The following is a 12,395-nucleotide window of genomic DNA, read 5'->3' on the forward strand; positions in this document are numbered from 1 at the left end:
GGAAAGAAGGTTTCACATCGTCACAGAGAGAGATTCTTTACTGTAAGAGTAGTGAAATTTCTCCTCAATTTGCATCAGCCTCACTTTTTTCTACCTTATGAACTATGTTACGATGTTAATTATAACAAAGAAAAGTGATAGGCACAGCAACCATGCTTAAGCACTATGACTGGGTGCAACAAGTTGTCAATAATTGGACATGTGCAATTAACTGTTAATTATAACCAGATTAGAAAATTGTTCTGTTACTCGTCTGTCCATTTTATGTGTAATTTGACTCTGTCTTTTATAAGAAGTAAGTATAAGGGTATGTTCACACTACGGAGTGTGAACGGAGTCTCCGCTCGCTAAATTCAGCGAGAGGAGATTCAGACTGGCGGCGGTGGTAGGACCGCGCGGCACTGCGCCGTCACCATTGACGGCTATGCAGTGCCTGTGGACTTCAGCGCAAATAATGAACATGTTCTTTCTTTGCGCTGAACAATTTCAGCGGCGGAATTGTCCGCCACTGAAATTCCGCAGTGTGAACGGGTCTAGCGGAGACCCATTCACACTAATGTTAAGTTCACACCGCGGCATTCCACTCGCAGAATTCCGTGGGAATTCCGTAGTGTGAACATACCCTAAAATAGGACACAGTATGCAGCAAAAAGTAGAATGCAAGGTACAGTCAAGTTAAACAAAGCACCTACATCAAACAGCATTGCTACAGTGAGCACTCAGGGGAGTTAGTGAAAAGCTCCATATTATTCCTCCAGTCATGTCCCTCTGCCAATAGATGTCTCAACAGGCCTTTGTTGGAGTAGCCAAAGAGCCTTGAAGAGACAACAAAGCTGTTTAAGAAGCGCTGGCGACATGGTGATCTGGAAATCTTTTGCTCCTGAAGGCCTGAATACAAGGACACCTCCATCAAATAGGGAACAAAATCTCCTCCCCCTTATCACACCAATACATACATCAGAGATAGTACATCCATTTTAGTGGAAGGGTCTTCCTGGTTGTTTCCATAGGCAGTAAATGCCTTTTTTTTAGTACTTCCTGGGAGGTAAGCCTGTATAAAGCCTTTAATTTGTATCAGAATTTCTAAACAAAAGCAGGAATTGCTCCAAAATACAAAAGCGGGTCAGATCTTTTCAATATGTTTTCCTCTATAGGATCTATTCTCACTTTTAGATTACATCCATTGATGTAAGATACTGATCAAACTATTGCCATGTGAAAGGGCCCTAATGCAATGTTCTTGCCTCTGTGTACTATAGTAAATCTACTTTGCTGTGAGGCTATGCTTCCTTATAATAATTACATTTCTATCTATGCCTTTCATATATTAACATATTGCTTCCAGATGTAGTTTTAAAAGTGTTGCTAGTCATAAGCTCTGACATTCAAGATTTAGCCTAGATATAGGTAAGCGGATGTGTTTGTGCCTTGTGCAACACAACTAAACACTTGAGAAATGAAACGGGAAGAATAGAGGGATGTCAGATTGTAAAAAAAAAAAAATTATAATCCTGGCCACCTGAGAATTCCCATGCACTTTAATTATTGGGCACAATACCGTTTTTGTGAGACATGTGAATAAAAAAAAACAACCTATGGGGCTTGCCTTTGTGTTAAAGGGATATTCCAGGATTTTTTTTTTATTTGACTATGCTACAGGGGCTGTAAAGTTAGTGTAGTTCATAATATAGTGTCTGTACCTGTGTGTGACGGTTTTCTCACAATTCTTCTGTGATTTTCAGTCCAATATTTATTACCAGCATACAAAATGACTGTCTCAGATTTTTCCCAGGTTGCAATGCGGCCGAGACCTGACTCACTAGTCTGCTGATGACAGGGAGCCTGTCTGCTTCAATGGGTGGAGTGATCGCTTGGTGGGAGAGATATCAATCTGCAACTAATGCAACAGCTGTAGTCACCCTGATTGAAAACCACAGGTCTTTTGAATGGATGCAGCTCATTTATGTTTCAATGGGTGGGGTGGCTGATGTGTGGGAGGGAGGAAAATGGAATTATGGGATTTAACAAAGCCATTTAGCCCCAAGACAAGTGCAGATCCTTCCTAAGTATGTCCATTACTGTCTGCCAGGTACATACTTAAATCACCTTATGGTGGATGACCCCTTTAATGTTTCACAACAATCTGTATCCACACCTGAATATTTTCCCTCATAGTAACATATCTCCCATCTTTTTATTAAACGGCCATAAAAAACTTTTGCAAAGTTCAGTCCACCACACCCATGAGACAAGTACAAGAGGCCTTTTCAAAAATGAAAGAAGCATGCTGATTGGTTGCTATGAGCAACTCGGCAACTTTTCCTCTGGACAGGTTTTGATAAATCTCCCCCCTAGTGTTTTGCGTTGTTTTTTTTTTTGGCCCCTTATCTACCACTGGTCCATATATAACACATGCATGTTTATTATCTACACGTTATTATACATCCACATGCTGCATTATTATGTCTTTTTATAAACCAAGTAAAATAGTGATATTTGGTTACATGCAAATAATGTGAGTTTTTCTTTGTAACCTATTTTCATTGTTGTCCGAACATTTATTAATCAAGACAGAATATTTCCCCAAGCCTCAAACCTATTATGTTGCGTTGTCACACTGTAGTACTAGGGCTGGGCAGTATGACCAAATGTATGTATCAAATTATTTTTTAAACTTTTGGTGGTTCCACTGTATATAACGGTATCTCCTAGCGCCCCCCCCCCCCCCATCATATTAATTATCAGCCCACATCCTCATTGGGGTAAATACTCACATATGTCGCCCGGAAGCGCTGCCCTCCTCATCCTATTTGTTGTGCCCGCCGGCACTGTCACTCTATACTGTGCGGTATCCCTATGCCCGGGCTGCAGAAGGTAAACAAAATAAACTTTAACGCACTTACGCTGGGGACGGGAACGTCTGAGAGACGTCAGCCTATCAACGGCCGTAGTGATGTTCCGCTTTGGCCGTCGATAGGCTGAGCTCACTGTCATATAAGAAACCGGCTCCTTGTGACAGTGGGCTCAGCCTATCACCGGCCGAGGCGGAACATCATTGCGGCCGGTGATAGGCTGACGGCTGTCCGACATTCCCGTCCTCAGGAAACAAGTGAGGCCGGTACCGGACCAAAGGGAGGTGAGTTTAAGTTTATTTTGTTTATTTTTTTCAGCCCGGGCTTAAGGATACAGCGTACAGTATAGAGCAGTGTTCTCCAACCTACGGACCTCCAGATGTCGCAAAACTACAACTCCTAGCATGGAGTTGTAGTTTTGCAACATCTGGAGGTCTGCAGGTTAGAGACCACTGGTATAGAGTGTCAGCGATGGCGGCCGAAACATACAGGACGAGGAGGGCAGCGCATGCGGGTGACATGTGAGTAGTACCCTGATTGGTACAGCGCTGGGCTGATAATTAAAGGGGGGGGGGGATTTGCAGAACAGTGCTCGCAGGTCACTTAGGATTACCTTATTTATCGGCATATAACACGCACTTTTTAGGCTAAAATTTTTAGCCTAAAGTCTATGTGTGTGTTATGCGCCGATACCGCCCCAGGAAAGGCAGGGGGAGAGAGGCCGTCGCTGCCCGCTTCTCTCCCCCTGCCTTCCCTGGGGTCTAGAGCCCTGCTGCTGGCCCTTCTCACCCCCTGGCTATCGGCGCCGTTGTCCGTTCTGTCCCCCTGACTATCGGTACCGGCGCCGATAGCCAGGGGGAGAGAAGGGGCAGCGGCACTCATTGCCGGCGCCGCTGCCCCATTGCCTCCCCCCATCCCCGGTGGCATAATTACCTGGGTCGGGTCCGCGCTGCTCCAGGCCTCCGACGTGCGTCCCCGGCGTCGTTGCTATGCGCTGCACGACGCGGCGCATGACGTCATGACGCATGCATAGCAACGACGCAGGGGACGCACGCCGGAGGCCTGCAGCAGCGCGGACCCGACCCAGGTAATTATGCCACCAGGGATGGGGGGAGGCAACGGGGCAGCGGCACCGGCAATGGGTGCCGCTGCCCCTTCTCTCCCCCTGGCTGTCGGCGCCGCTTCTCTCCCCCTGGCTATCGGCGCCGTCACCGATAGTCAGGGGGACAGAACGGGCAGCAGCGCCGATAGCCAGGGGGAGAGAAGGGCCGGCAGCACGGCTCTAGACCCCAGGAAAGGCAGGGGGAGAGAAGCGGGCAGCGACTGCCTCTCTCCCCCTGCCTTTCCTGGGGATGTATCGGGGTATACACGCGCACACACGCACCCTCATTTTACCATGGATATTTGGGTAAAAAACTTTTTTTGCCCAAATATCCTTGGTAAAATGAGGGTGCGTGTTATAGGCCGGTGCGTGGTATACCCCGATAAATATGGTAGTTCCCCGATTTGGGGACAGCGCATTGCTGGGCTGATTCATTAATTCCCGAGGGGGTGGGGCCAAACCAGTATTGCGGTATGGGTTAAAATTCATATCGTGCAGCACAAAAATTTTGATATTCGGTATGAACCGGTATACCGCCCAGCCCTAGTATGTACTGTAGATGCTGTCTCCCCCAGTGTACGTTAGGAGTAACCCACAGCATGGACATTTCGCATCAGTTGTGTTGCTCACTCATTGACCTGCTTGCTTTCTCTTCAATCTACAGTGGAAAAATTTGCTGGATGTAGTTTTCAAAACCCCATTAACATGTATTGTGAAGGGGTGAAATTATCGTCTGAAGGGTCAGGGTTTTGGGTCTAAATGGGCAGGACGTGTATTACTAGTACAGCATAAAATACACCTCCATTGCTCAGAAAATAAAATATGCAAATTAGCCTTTCTAAGCATTGCAACAGAATGGCAGTACAGATTTTAATAAGGTAAAACTGCACTATTAGGCTATGTTGGCATGCTGAAATGCGCATGGAAAATCTCTGTGTGGACATTCGGGAGACTTCGCACCCGGCATTAACTGCTGGTATTCCATGTGGAGTCTGCAGAAAGAATGAACATGTTCATTCTTACTGCGGACACGAAAATCAGAATTTCCATGCCGGAAACATCTGGCACGGGTATTCTGCCGTGTGCACGGTATAGCAGAATCCAGCTGAATTAAACCGGACTCCGTGTGAACATGGCATTACACAGGTTTCCACACAGGTTTTTCAGCCTTTTTTTTATTTTATTTTATTTTTTTTTTTAATCTGCCACTGCAGTTTTTAAGCCAAAGCCAGAGGTGTATTCAAAGGGAATGTGAACTATAAAGGTAGGACTTATACTTCTCCTTCCTACTGGATCCACTTATGACTAAAACGCCAGAATAAAAAATGTATGGAAACCTAGCCTTATTGTTTATATGTTGATGGGAGATCCACTGCAAGTTCGCAGTCAATTTGCAAATCTGCAACTATCGTGTATTTTCTGCTGACCCGTTAAGGTGAATGGTAGAGAAACATCCGCAGTGGGTTATCAATGTGTAAATATACCCTTAAACAAGAAAATTCTAGCTAAATGTGCTGTCTTTCACTCACCATATTTATTTTCCTTTGTGAAAATATATATCCCTTCACACATTCTATGTTGCTTAAAGTGACCTTCAGATAATGACATCTGGTGTAAGGAAAGTCTATACACATCAGTGGTATCCTTGGACATGGAGGGAGGTTTATCAAAATTTGTGGAGAGGAAATGATAATCAGTTACCCATAGCAACCAATCTGATTGCATTTTTCAGAGACTTAAAAATAAGAAACCACTCTTCCTCTTCACAGATTTTGATAAATCTCCCCCATTGTCTTTCTTAGGGGTTGTTATGTAAGCAGACTTGGGGCAATTTCATTTGTTTATGCTCATTGTCTTCTCAAATTACCATGCCAAATTGTAAAGGATTTAGTAGGGTGGAAATGTTTAAGTTGTGGGGTGTTAAATTGTTATATAATGTAGGATCATTCAGGATTGGTCTGATCTCTGTCTCTCTTAACCCCTCAAGGACGAAGGGTGTAAAGGTACACCCTTGCGTCCTTGTACCAGGGTGGTCCCGTTACCGGGGTTTGAAGTGTGCTTACGAGCTGAGCATGCTTCATACCCGGTGGTTCCCGGTTGCTATGAGCAGCCAGGACCCACAGTTAATGCCGGACATAACCATTTGGGCCAATATCCGGCATTAACCCTTTAGAAGCGGCGATCAAAGTTGATTGCAACATCTAAAGTGTGGGGTTAATAAAGCCTGTGAGCTCAGGGTAGCTGATCAGGACATCTGCTGCTAAATCGCACGTCAGCTGAGTGGACGGCGGGAGGGCCCTTACCTGCCTTCTCGCCGTCCGATCCATGCTCTGAGGCTCTGGCAGGCTAGAGCAGCAGAGCACTGATAACTCTGATCAATGCTATGCTATGGCATTGCATTGAATAGAGTATGAAACCAATAGATTGCATGTTATAGCCCCCTATGGTTACTAAAAAAAAAATAAAAAAGGCAATAAATGTGAATTAACCCCTTCCCTAATAAAGGATTAAATCACCCGATCAATAAATGGTACCGATAAAATCTATAGATCATTGCATAAAAAATGAGCCCTCATATCGCCTCGTAAGTGGAAACAAAAAAGTAATAGGGGTCAGAAGTAGACAATTTTAAGCATACTAATTTTGGTGCATGTAGTTATAATTTTGTTTTGGTAGTAAAATAAAATAAAACCTACATAAATTGGGTATCCTTGTCACCGTATGGACCTACAGAATAAATATAAGGTGTCATTGCAAGTGCACTGCGTAGAAATGGAATCTCCAAAAATGACAAAATTGTGTTTTTTTTCTTCCTTTTTTTTTCCAATTTACCCCCCAATAAAAAAAAAAAAATAAATAAATTAAATTAAAAAAAAAAAAAAAAAAAATATATATATATATATATATATATATATATATATATATATATATATATATATATATATAGTGACACGAACAACAAGCCCTCTTATGGGTCTGTAGGTGCAAAATTGAAAGGGTTATGATTTAGAAGGGGAGGAGGAAAAAACGAAAGTGCAAAAACAAAAATTGGCCTGGTCCTTAAGGTCATAGTGGGCTAAAGGGGTCCTTAAAGGGGTACTCCGCTGTTCCGAACGCTGGAGCCGGCGGAAGTAGCTCGTGATGTCATAGCCCTTCCCCCTTATGACATCAAGCCGCTTTCACGCCCCCTCCCATAGACTTGCATTGAGGGGGAAGGCATGACGTCATGAGGGGGCAGGGCTATGACGTCACGAACTCCTGCCACCGGCTCCAGCGTTCGGAACAGTTTGTTCCAAACGCTGAGCAGTGGAGTACCCCTTTAAAGGGTTAAGCATGATTTATTATTATTGTTATTTATGAATAGCTTCTGTACACATTGTAGACTGGTTTGCTCATTACCCTCTGCATCTGTGCTAGACCAGCTTTGGAGACTTTTCTAAGCGGAGGTACGGCTTAGGCTATGTTTACATGAGGGAATGTCTGCATGGAGAATCTCAGTGTGGACGTTCCGCAAACTGCGGCGCGCCAGCATATTATGACCGCACAGGAATCCTCATAGACTGTGCGTTTGGTGCGGACTCCACACAAATAATGAACGTGTTCATTCTTTGTGCAGACACAAAAAATAAAATGTCCGTGCTGGAACCATCTGGCACAGAAATTCTGCTGAATTCAACGGTACTCTGCTGCAGCGGAATCTCTGTGCTGGATTCCAATGCGGAATCCGGCGCAGAAATTCTGACATGTGAACATGGCCTTAGCTTGTTAGGTATCCGTTGCACTTAGTCTTTGCTGCAGCCCTTCAGGCAACTAGAAAAAAAACAATGTAAACTAGTGGTAGAAAAATTATTGTAGACTTTTTTCATTTACTTTTTTTTTATTTTTTAGCAATGTTGTATGCACATAGGCTTTTTGGTCCTGGAATATGTCTAGTTGCCATCACAGACAGAACCCTTATTATGAGGTCCCCAGGCTAGCCATCAGCTGATGTTTTGAGGTAGAGTTACTATCAGCTGATCAAATCCCCTGTAGAGGCCTTTACAGGAGAGAGATATTATACAGATTCTGTCATTAGGAACCTGCAGTGATAATAGGAGTGCCCCATGGACTAGATTTGAGGTTGGGTCACCATGTTCACCAATCTCGTGCATAATGCCAGAAACTAAGTCACAGGGCACAAACATATGTGAAAAAAATATCTGTGTATGGGTGCCAAGTTTGTCTTTACTTTTGTATGTATTCTATTTCTATAAGGTACTATATATCTGTAATATGTGTAGGGTCATGTCTGTCAATTCTTCCCTAACACAGGTAGACACAGAATAACTTGATTAAATATATGAAAGCCTTTTTGCACACACTAACCGAATCCTGTTATCATCATATTAATAACCTTTTCTACTTTGTCTACATTTGGTTGGAGAATGTATTTTCATGTCTATTGGGAATCTAACTTTTCCTAGTAATCTTTTCAGAAAAATGCCTTTCTGATTAAATGATTTAGACCATGAGAAGGCTGCCATTGACTGTAGTGCTGATAAGGCACAAGTATATCCACAGTATATGGCCATCCGGATGCTGGGAATGTTATTGAGTTTTAGTACGGTGTAACTGCCCTTAACCAGTTGACTTAGGGCAAATTACTGCAGTCATTTGATGTTCCTGCGGTGATTAATTTGTTCGCGTAAACGTTGAGCGCAGTGAATGTGCTTGTGCTGCAGTCTGTCCTGCTGTATATTACAGGCTGCACAAGGGACTGCACCTCCAGCTATTATTCATGGAGGTTTAGAGCAAGTTTAACATCTGGCTAACCCCCTTACTCTCAAGCATTTCCTCACTCTGAGGGTTCCCGGGCCTCTACTCTCAAGTGTTTGAAGTTTCTTGAATTCTGTTTAAACTTTTGTTTCTTTTGGGAACTATGCCCACAGATAACCAGCGGCTCAAGAAATAACCTGCACAGAGACAAGCACACTTTTATTTTACTTACACAACAACCCACTGATTTGGAGCATAGTCCTTGCTTTTATTGCTGCTCGTCTTATATCCCACAAATGTGCCTTCTGTACATAATCTAAAGCCATTGAATAGCATTAATCTCATTTTTCCCATTCAAGTGGATAAAAGTAATGATCAATAACCCAGCTCCATGTCGTCAGGTGGGCTCACTGGGGGAGATTTATCAAAACCTGTGCAGAGGAAGAGTGGTGCAGTTGCCCATAGCAACCAATCAGATTGCTTCTTTCATTTTCCACAGGCCTCTAAAGAGGCCTGTGGAAAATGAAAGAAGCGATCTGATTGGTTGCTATGGGCAACTGCACCACTCTTCCTCTGCACAGGTTTTGATAAATCTCCCCAACTGTGTACAATTAATGTTTGGGCAGTCACCCAAACTTCAGGAGTGATGATCAATAAGAAGAGTAAAGCAGACCCATCAATCACACCGGCTAGTATATGGCTCTGCGGATGTGTAGACTTTTACTGAAATTACTGTGTGTGAAACTGTATTACTGTAAATATGTACAGGTTCTATTCTCATTTATCAGGTTTTATATGTAGCCTATTACATATGCAATTATACAGTGTAAATTTAGGGCATGTTTACACAGTGGGAAAGTCCAGCACAAAACTCTACCATAGGTCCAATGTATGAACTTGGGATTTCTTGCATGGATTTACGTGCTGCAAATTTTGACCTTGTTATTGATATACATTCTGCTCTATCTACATCCTGGCTACCTGGTTTGGTTTCCATGTCACTTATTGTATTTCTGCACACATTCTTAGACCTGTCAGAAAGTACCATGCCATATACACTGCAGAACAGATTTCCATTAAAGAGAACACATTTTAGGAGTGGCATTGATGCAGATTTTGACATTGGGCAGGAGCAGTTTCTATGCTAAAATCAGGTGAATAATTTAGTTTTGTTCTTCTGTCTAGAAGTATATGTATGACAGGTTCAAGTTGGGTAAGCGTCGATCTCCTAACATGCAGCATGCACAGATGTCTTGGACTTAGTTAACAGCTTCGTAGGGCAGTAGTATTCGTATACTAGGGAACTGTTGTTTGTAATAAAGTAGTTTACAAGAAAGTAAAACAGAGGTAAACTTGTGATTTACAGAATACATATCTAAATTAGAATCTACATAATACCTCATGCAAATCTTCCTTCATGAAAATGGGAGATGCTTCTGCTTTCAATTCTATATTGGTAACGCAGATTACACTTATCGTACTTCCCTTACCTAAATGACACTGAAAGCAGAATAGACCTTCTTGTAGTAAGATATGTGAATGCCTTTTAAGAGGTTTTCCCACCACCAAAGTATTTGATGACCTGTTGAGAAGACGTGATTAAAATGCTTATCCATGAGATTGCAATCTTTGGTCCCTGAAACCACGCTGAGAAAGGACTGCGTTCTTGGAGGCCAGTGACAGCAAGCCATACATGTGCATAGTCAACAAATTATGTGTATAGATTGAAATGTGGATAAGTTCCCATAACTTCTCTAAGATAAAGATAGGTGAATCGAGATACCTAATTCTACATACAGGACACCATCCTGTAATGCAGTGGTCTCCAAACGGTGGCCCTCCAGCCTTTGCAACAGCTGGAGGGCCACAGTTTGGAGACCACTGCTGTAGTAAATGAGTTACTGTAGGAGACCTTGGCAGTCATATGATGGATCCAAACAGTGATTAACAGACCCATTGACCGTTAAGAAATAGGGAAATCTTAATGGTTACAGGCCTGCCTCATGATGCTGTGAATCCTCCTATGCTGCTGTGGTGGAGCACACTTACTAATCCTTCAGCTGAGTGGCAGCACCAGGAAACCTGTTGCCACCAAGAGAGAAGAGAAGTCATATTTGTTTAGCATTTGGTGTATGTTTTTATCTCTGTCTAGTCACTGTCCCGTGTTTTTGTTGACCAGCAGAAAGGGGTTATGTCATAGGGTGGTGTTAAACTTTTTTATTTATTTATTTTTTAACAAGAAAGTAGTTTAACTGTGTAGGCTTATTGTAGGGCTGCGACTAACAATTATTTTTAGAATTGTTTAGTTGGCTGATTATTATTTCCATTAATCGACTAATTGGAAAAAAAATAACTATAGTGGAGAAGAAGAAAGTTTATGAGTTAGATAGGGAGTTAATGAGGGAATTGGACTGAAGGTCTTCTGTGTGTTTTAGCTAAGGGTTGCAATGTGTGTTGAGAGAGTTTGTGGGGTCGGCTAGATACTAAGCTTTGCTAAGAGGAGTAGCTTTTTATTATATTTAAATACATATAATAATTATTTAAAATCTTATTTTTTTCCTTGCAAGGGCTATATACCTCTCGCTGTTTCTTAGGCTGCATGCACTAATTCTCCTGTTACTATCGCCCATCACAAAATAACGTCTGTTATTAATAACGGGCGATAACGGGTTAAAACGGCTATTAGAAAAATCCCATAGACTATAATGGGATTTTCTAACAGCCGTTAGTGATTTTGTACCAGCCGTATAACTGTCAGTTTCCAGGCTTTTTATAACAGGCGTTCATAACGGAAGTATTTTTATAGTGTGAAAGCAGCTTTACCTGTGGCCAGATATGAGGGGCAGCACATTCCCTGGTTGTCCATCTTACGTTCTCCCAGGAGCCTATTTAGTGAAGAGGGGGCCTGCACGAATAATCTTCCATATCCTGCATCTTCTCTCTGCAGCTATTGTCTGACCTTTATCACAGAGCAGGACAACCGGGGACTCACGTCACGAAAGCTGCAGGAAGATGGTGTGCTGGGCCCCCTCTTCAATAAACAGGCTGCCGAGTACCACAGTTGCATATATACATAGTGATAATCGCTCAGTCTATGTGAACTTTAGAAATTGCCTGACCACCCGATTAATTGATTATGACTATAGTAGCATTTCTCACATCATTATGTGGCATATTTAAAAGTTGACTTTTTTTTTAAGGTGGTTGCTGTTTTCTTTGAATATCTGGGAAATAATTCTGTCTACATAAAGCACAGCCCTCATTCATATTTCACTCAGTGACTTGCATAGATTTTTTAATCATTGGTGCTTTAGGGCAGGGCTGCTTCTAGCCAGTTTAGGTTTTAGGCAAAACATTAATAACTGGTACGGTGCTATCCAGAGGCATGAATATGAAATATCGCAGTATGACAGACGTCTGCACTTCAAGGAGCTTCAACATTCCATTTAGTCTATATACTTTGGTGTGTACCATGCTGTTGCCAGAGTAAAGTCTGTGTGTCTGTGCTTAACCACCTAAAACCACATGTTTAGAGACTAATGCAGTTTCCCCAAAAAATTATATAATTTTTAATTTTACAGTGGGTGTCTGCTATAGAGCCTATCTAACACCAGAATAGTGGCTGGGTGCAACTGCTTCCATAAGTTAATATCTGAAAGAATTTTTTCACAGACACTACAGTGATG

General features: G+C 42.5%; 1 protein-coding gene across 4 annotated transcripts in view; it reads left to right on the top strand.

The window, feature by feature from the left end:
* Window positions 1–12,395, top strand: part of MCC (MCC regulator of WNT signaling pathway) — a 418,752-nt gene that overhangs the window by 172,412 nt on the left and 233,945 nt on the right. The window contains exon 1 of one of the 4 annotated variants that reach the window (XM_056537457.1): window positions 9,401–9,419. The exons of the other annotated variants lie outside the window; for them this stretch is intronic. The gene's annotated coding sequence lies outside the window, so the exon portion shown is untranslated. Of the gene's footprint in view, window positions 1–9,400; window positions 9,420–12,395 lie in introns of those variants that run through there. 4 annotated transcript variants of the gene reach the window in all.

The sequence above is a fragment of the Hyla sarda genome, chromosome 1, assembly GCF_029499605.1.
Source record: "Hyla sarda isolate aHylSar1 chromosome 1, aHylSar1.hap1, whole genome shotgun sequence".
In the NCBI taxonomy this organism is placed as follows: Eukaryota; Metazoa; Chordata; class Amphibia; order Anura; family Hylidae; genus Hyla; species Hyla sarda.